This window comes from Ailuropoda melanoleuca, chromosome 13 (genome assembly GCF_002007445.2).
Source record: "Ailuropoda melanoleuca isolate Jingjing chromosome 13, ASM200744v2, whole genome shotgun sequence".
Taxonomy (NCBI): Eukaryota; Metazoa; Chordata; class Mammalia; order Carnivora; family Ursidae; genus Ailuropoda; species Ailuropoda melanoleuca.
Genome location: NC_048230.1, coordinates 25,327,408 through 25,334,769, shown reverse-complemented (window position 1 = coordinate 25,334,769; position 7,362 = coordinate 25,327,408). Strand labels below are relative to the sequence as shown.

At 43.6% G+C, this 7,362-nt stretch overlaps 1 pseudogene; it reads right to left on the bottom strand.

Annotated features, from left to right (window-relative positions):
• Window positions 1-4,709: 4,709 nt before the first annotated feature.
• Window positions 4,710-6,242, bottom strand: LOC105235208 (annotated as a pseudogene).
• Window positions 6,243-7,362: the final 1,120 nt, after the last annotated feature.

Here is a 7,362-nt window from a genome sequence, read left to right as displayed (position 1 = left end):
CCCTCAGTTTGTTTCCCAGAGTCCATAGTCTCTCATGGTTCATTCCCCCTTCTGTTTACCCCCCCTTCATTCTTCCCTTCCTTCTCCTACCGACCTTCCTGCTATTCCTTATGTTCCGTTCTTCCCCTACCGATCCTGCTATTCCTTATGTTCCGTAAATGAGTGAAACCATATGATAATTGTGTTTCTCTGCTTGACTTATTTCACTTAGCATTATCTCCTCCAGTCCCGTCCATGTTGCAGCAAATGTTGAGAAGTCGTTCTTTCTGATGGCTGAGTAATATTTCATTGTATATATGGGCTACATCTTCTTAATCCAGTCATCTGTTGAAGGGCATCTTGGCTCCTTCCACAATTTAGCTAATGTGGACAATGCTGCTATGAACATTGGGGTGCATATGGCCCTTCTCTTTACTACGTCTGTATCTTTGGGGTAAACACCCAGTAGTGCAATGGCTGGGTCATAGGGTAGTTCAATTTTTAACTTTTTAAGGGACCTCCACACTGTTTTCCAAAGTGGCTGTACCAGCTTGCATTCCCACCAACAGGGTAAGAGGGATCCCTTTTCTCCACATCCTCTCCAACATTTGTTGTTTCTTGCCTTGTCAATTTTTGCCATTCTAACTGGCGTAAGGTGGTATGTCGATGTGGTTTTTATTTGAATTTCCCTGATGGCTAATGATTCTGAGTACCTTTTTAGAGCAAAAAGGAATTAAATAATCCCCTACAAACTATAGACCCTGTAGCATGCTTCCCAACTTTAAAGGAAGTTGCTTCAGTGTGGTATTGTTCATTTTCAGGAGGGATGTTACCCTATTAAGCACTTGACATCAGTCTCTGCTGCTGACAAACAGTACATTCAGCAGAGACATCCATGGTGAGAGGAGCAAATGCTGTTGGTTCCATGCAAAGCCTCTGTGTTTCATGCCATGTGGCTACTTTGTTCATGGTATCCAGTGTAAATACTGGAGCATCTGATGAGAGAGATGGAATACATCATCCCAAACTTATCTGGAGCCTCTCAAGTGACAGATACTCTGTGGTGGCAATGATGTGGGACACAGAGAGGGAACACTTTCTGTCCACATACCCATCTCTGTCCAAATGATTCTGTAATCTTTCAATCTTTCTGCTTTCAGGTCTCAGACCAAGCAACCAAGATTTTCACCACTTGCCAATAGCCCATGAACACTGTTCCCTCAGCTCACTTTCCTCCAAACAAAATGTATAACCATGTATGCTGCTCACAGTTCTTCTCACTGGGAGTATTCCCACTTTCCACTCCCTTTTCAGACCAGAAGTTGTTAATCTGTTGAAAAAATTCCATATATGACATAAAAGCTGCTACTGGGGTTATTAATTGATAAAATTCAAGGTATTCCATGATCATATGTCATATTCCATTAGGTTTCTGCAGGAATCAAATGGAATTATAAACAAATAATGTATCATTTAGTCATTTAGGTCAACAGCAACTTCTAGATATGAAATTGCTTCTCATTAGTACCTTGGTCTGGAGGTTTAATTTGTAAATTTGAGGTATGTTTGAGTTTATGTTAAGTCATGGCCAGAGAGGTAAACAAAGGAGGCAAAACCAGGGTTATTGAGGGAAAAAAGATCTATTACTACTAAGGATTTTTGAATAAAATTTATTTCTGCTGTTTTCCTCAAAAATATAAGAATTGTGATCTCCTATTGAAGATATCTGCCTAAAGACTGGCTGACACAATAAAAGAGGGGAAAAAAGAGAAATCATTCCAGATTAATCCATGGGTGGACATACTATTTGAGATGGAAGTGGGGGGAAAAGATATGTACAGAAGGATGGATGATGGGGTACCTGGATTGCTCGGTTGGTTAAGCATTGGACTTGATTTCGGCTTGGGTCATGACCTCAGGGCCATGAGATCAAGTCCTGCATCCAGCCGTGCTCAGCATGGAGCCTGCCTAAGATTCTCTCTCTCCCTCTCCCTTTGCCCCTCCCCCCCACTCATGTGTTCCCCCCCCAAAATGATGGATGACACAAAATATAGGAGAAACTTTCATGATGGGCCAAAAATATAGTCTATATTTTCCCCAAAACACATAGCTAGTGAGTAGCAGAACAGAAATTTGAATACTCTTCTCTATGATTCCAATTCTCATAACCAAGATCTATTGTCTTCTCTTCTATGATACAGAACTTAACAGTTGAACATAAAATTGGAGATGAATAGTTGCACAATTGTTGAGGGAGCTTAGTACAGAAAATGGATAATGCAAACTAGAAGGAACTTACAAAAATGGCACCAACAAAAGTAGGCTCCATAATGGATTGGGGGTGGAAGCTAGAAGCTCTATAGAATTTTTTCCTGTGTTTCCATCTAGAAATTTTGTAGTTTTAAGCTTTACATTTAAGTTTATAATCCCTGTGAGTTGGATTTTGTATATGATATGAAGAATGGGTTGAAGTTCTTTTTTTTTTTGCACATGTATGTTTAATTGTTCCAACACCATTTGTTTAAAAGACCACACTTTCTCTGCATATTAACTTGGCATCTTTCTTTAAAAATCAATGCATAATAAATATGTGTCTGTTTCTGAACTCTCAGTTTTGTTCCACCGATCTATATCTTCATCATTTCATCTGTACCCTACAAAACGGCTGTTTTGAAGCCAAGATGGTGTTTCACTGTACATGCAATTTCATACAAGTTGCTTTACTCAGCACTGATTTCCTCAGCTCCAATATGGCAGTAATAATACCCACTTTTCAGAATTGTATGAGAATTAAAAATAGTGCAGATAAAGCATCTATCTCAATACCCAGGGTATGGTAGGCCCTCAGGAAATGTTAGTAATTCTTTTCATCCATTCTCTACATTGTAAAATGTAGTAATCTGGCAGAGAATTCCAGATACATCCTCTAGGAATATCACATTCTCTGTCACATCTACTGTGTTAACTAATCCAAAGTATTTTCTTAAGAAGGTGGCCATAGTTGTACTTGGGTGGTCCAGTCAGTTGAGCGTCTGCCTTTGGTTCGGGTCATGATCTCAAGGCTCTGGAATCAGGTCCCATGTTGGGCTCCTTGCCCCATGGGGAGCCTGCTTCTCCCTTTCCCTCTGCTTGCTGCTTTCCCTGTTTGTGCTCGCTCTCTGATAGATAAATAAAGTCTTAAAAAAAAAGGTGGCCATAATCAAAACTTATTTTCTGTACAAAGCTTTCTTAACCCTTTTACTGCTGGGTGCCTTAGCTGTTATCTTTATTATTCAGCTTTTCATCCAAAGATCCAGGTTTCCTCCATTTGGGAACCAACCTAATGTCCATCTTGATTTTGAATAGTGCATCTGTTCTGCTCCTTTTCTTTCTTTTCTTTCTTTCTTTCTTTCTTTCTTTCTTTCTTTCTTTCTTTCTTTCATTCATTCATTTGTCAGAGAGAAAGAGCGCATGCACAAGCAGAAGAAATGGCAGGCAGGAGGAGAAGCAGGCTCCCCACTGAGCAATGAGTCTGATGCAGGACTCGATCCCAGGATCCTGGGATCATGACCTGAGCTGAAGGCAGACGCTTAATCAACTAAGCCACCCAAGCGTCACTGCTTTTTTTCTTTCTCCTTTTTCCTTTTTCCTGAAAATTCTGAGTTTGATTTCCTTTAGTTTATGTGCCTTTATCTCATAGAACACAGGAAGTTGTTCTCTTTCTATTAACAGCGGGAAGATTATGATTGGATCAAAGCATTATGCCTACTGGATGGTTACCTCAATTATCAGGACTCTACAAACTTACTTAACAATGTCCAGGTCAGGAGACCAAATTGCCTCAAAGTTTGGGAGCCCAGGAATTGTGTTCTGAGCTTGTGTGCTTTCTAAGAGTGATTCTTCATCTCAATTTCTGTTAAGATAAGTGAAATGAGGGGTGCCTGGGTGTTGCAGTCAGTTAAGCATCCGACTCTTGGTTTTGGCTCAGGTTATGATCTCAGAGATTGAGCCCTGAGTTGGGCTTTATGCTTGGCGTGGAGTCTGCTTGAGATTCTCTCTTCATCTCCCTCTGCCCTCCCCGCCCCACTCATGCTCTCTCTGTCTCAAATAAATAAAATCTTAAAAAAAAAAGAAGATAAATGAAATGATACCAGCATGTCAATCCATGACATCAAAAAACAGGTTCCTCCAGGCAAGAAAAGGGCCAGGAACAGTTTATGCGCCAATGATATTCATGTTGTTTTTGATGACAGGTTGCAATAGGGCAGATTAGAATCCAGAGAAGATGTAAATAAAGCCTCCCTTCATTAACTAAAACTCTATTGGTCAAAATGTGGGAAGAATATTTAGGAAGAGCTTGGTACACTGAAATCATTATATGAAATTTATAATTATTTCCATTGTTAGAGAAACGACTCAAAATGTATGCTTTCCTTGTGCCCCATCACTAGTGTCATTTCTATTTATAAGAAGATGTAAATAAAAATGTCCTTGACCTGAAATCAAAGGACTTGCTTCTGTCAATTATTCACACTATGGTAAACCATTTCCTGGTCCCTGAGAATAATAATGGAATGATAATCTCAGTTCTGCCTAATTTGTAGGACAATTGTGATAACGTGAATGAGATAACAAATATATAATGAAACCCAAAATTAAAGCTTCAAAAAGGACTTCATAAAGGAAGTGCTGTAAATACACATGCAAATGAACAAAAAACACACAAAAAAACCCACATCCTGGATGCAGGATGATACAGATTTTATTAGGAGAGAGCAGAAAGAAGAAAATTCAGTGTCATTGTGAAGAGTTGAGTAACCTGGCAGAAGTTACTATTATATAAAACATATATCTAAAAAGATGATCAGTATTGATCATTGTAGAGACATAAAATACACTCAGAAGAATCTGTTTAGGTGCCATAGAGGTGAAAGGTCATGATCACTTTTCTGAGGCTGAGAGTGTGAATCAGTGGATATTGACCAGCATCTGGAGTTGACCAAATGTAGTGATCAGAAATTCCTACAGTGATCAAGATAAATAAGAATAAAAACAAATTGAATAGACTGCATTCCCTCCATAGACACAGAAGCATTACAGAAAAAGATGACAACAAGGTGCAGTGTAAGCCTGTGTTCCCAGTAAATTTAGGGAGCCACTTCTTGGAAGATAGTAACGTTGACATATGGTCTAGGAAATGTATCTCTGGTGAGTAGTGGTTCTATAGCAAGTTGATCAGCAGCAGGAAGCCTGGCAGCAGCTGTACACACAGCAAGGGTGGCAGCAGGTGGTCTTAAAGCAGGTGGTACAGCAGCAAGTTGGGCTGTAACAAGTGTAACAGAAGCTGGATCCACAGTCTTGGACTAGGAACCCAGGCATGCAGCAGCAAGTGGGGTGCTAGAAGGTTCTCCTACAGTACACAGGGGTATAGCAAGCTGACTGGCAGCAGCGGCATAGACAGCAGGTTTGTCCACAGCCACAAAAACCACAGCAGCTGAGCCAGCAGCAGGTGGCCCTGCAGCAGGCGGTCTGACAGCACGTAGGGCACAAGCAGCAGGGCTGGTTCAGCAGGACCCGCATCCGCCTCGTCCAAAGACAACACAACCTTAGCAGCTGGGCTGGCAGCAGATGGTCCTGCAGCAGATGGTGCGGCAGCAGTTTGGCTGGCAACCGGGCTAGCAGCAGCTGGATCCACAGCCCTGGGCTAGGCATCCAGGCACGCAGCAGCAGGTGGGCTGGTAGCACGTTCTCCTGCAGTACACAGGGGTACAGCAGGCTGGCTGACAGCAGCTGGACCCACAGCAAGTTTGTCCACAGCCACTGGACCCACAGCAGCTGGGCTGGCAGCAGCTGGACACACAGCAGCTGGGCCGGCAGCAGGTGGTCCTGCAGCAGGTGGTCTGACAGCAAGTTGGGCGGCAGCAGCAAGGCTGGCAGCAGCTGGACCCGCAGCCGCCTTGGCCACAGCCACCGCCACACCCGCAGCAGCTGGGCTGGCAGCAGGTGTTCCTGCAGCAGGTGGTCCTGCAGCACGTAGGCTGGCAANGGTCCTGCAGCACGTAGGCTGGCAGCAAGGGGAGCAGCACGAGTCGGTCATGGTGTCACAGGTGGAGGGGGGGCTTCTGTTCAGAAGTGAGTTTCTCAGATTCTGTTGTGTCCTCCTGTTGTGGGGCTTTTATGCGCTGGATCCCCAAATTTGGACCAATGGGCGTGACTTCCTTGTTGTTGTTTCTGTTGTTTTCCCAATAACTTGGGAATTGCAAAAGGGGAAGTTGTTTTCCTAATGTCATGAATCTTTAGAAAATAAGTGTTCAATGAGTATCTTAATTGGCGATAACTCATATTAACATCTTCTGAAGAACTCAAGGTGGTCACATCAGCAGCATCAGTCTTGCTTCAATAATTTCATCATGTGATGTAATTCCCACTGGCTGGGAAGTGGTTGGCGAGTCAGGTTAGTGGTCCTTCCCCAGCGCTGGTCCTTAGGTTGCCTGTAGATTGGGACTATCCCTGAGGTGAGGGGCATGATGTGGCTACGTTCATAGTGATGAACTGAAATCATGTGTGAGCCCACGTCGGTTTCCCCACAAAGCCTGATTCCAGACTCGCACAGGCATCTGCCTCTCGTAGCACGCTACCCCACCTGTGTATCCCGGTTCAGTCAGAGACACCTGGGTGGAGGATATCTGACTTCATCTCTTCCGTATGTCAAGGCAGAAGCAAGCAGGTGGATAGAAACAGCCGCAGTACGCCAAGAGGAGGCAAGCATCAATCACCAGACTTCCTGAGTGACCAGCAGTCCTGATTCACCCAGAAATGAGGGCTTTTCCAGGATGTGGGACTTTCGGTGCTATAACTGGGGCAGTTTGGGGAAACCGGGATGAGTTGGTGACTCTAGTCCTCACCTTGTTAAGCAGCAGAGCAACTTACTTAATGTCACTGACTCCACAGTTATTGCTTGCTCTTCCCCTCTCCTTCCCTCCCTCGCTCTACCTTCCACTCTCTCCACCTCACGTCCCCTCCTCTTTTCCTTCATCTTCCTCCTCTGTCTTCCTCTTATACAAATTGTGCCTGTCGACCATCATTAAAAAGAAATTATTGGGTCTGAGTGGAGAGGACTGTAGAATGTAGATGATGGCTTAAATACACCAGCCATATGTCTCAGACCTGCCGGTGTTCAGGACAACTGCTACCCACCAGAGCCACATCTCTACGCCTAAGGGCTGTTTTCATGCCACGGGAGAATCTCGTGCGTCCTGTGCGTGCCGCACTGAGAGAAACACTCAAGCAGTGCTTCTGGAGAGTTGGTGTATAAAGAAACCAGATCCCTTGCTGCTGAATTAGGAGAATCCCAATGAATGTGTTACATCATTTCTGATATATTTCTCAGGGTTAGGCTTCACT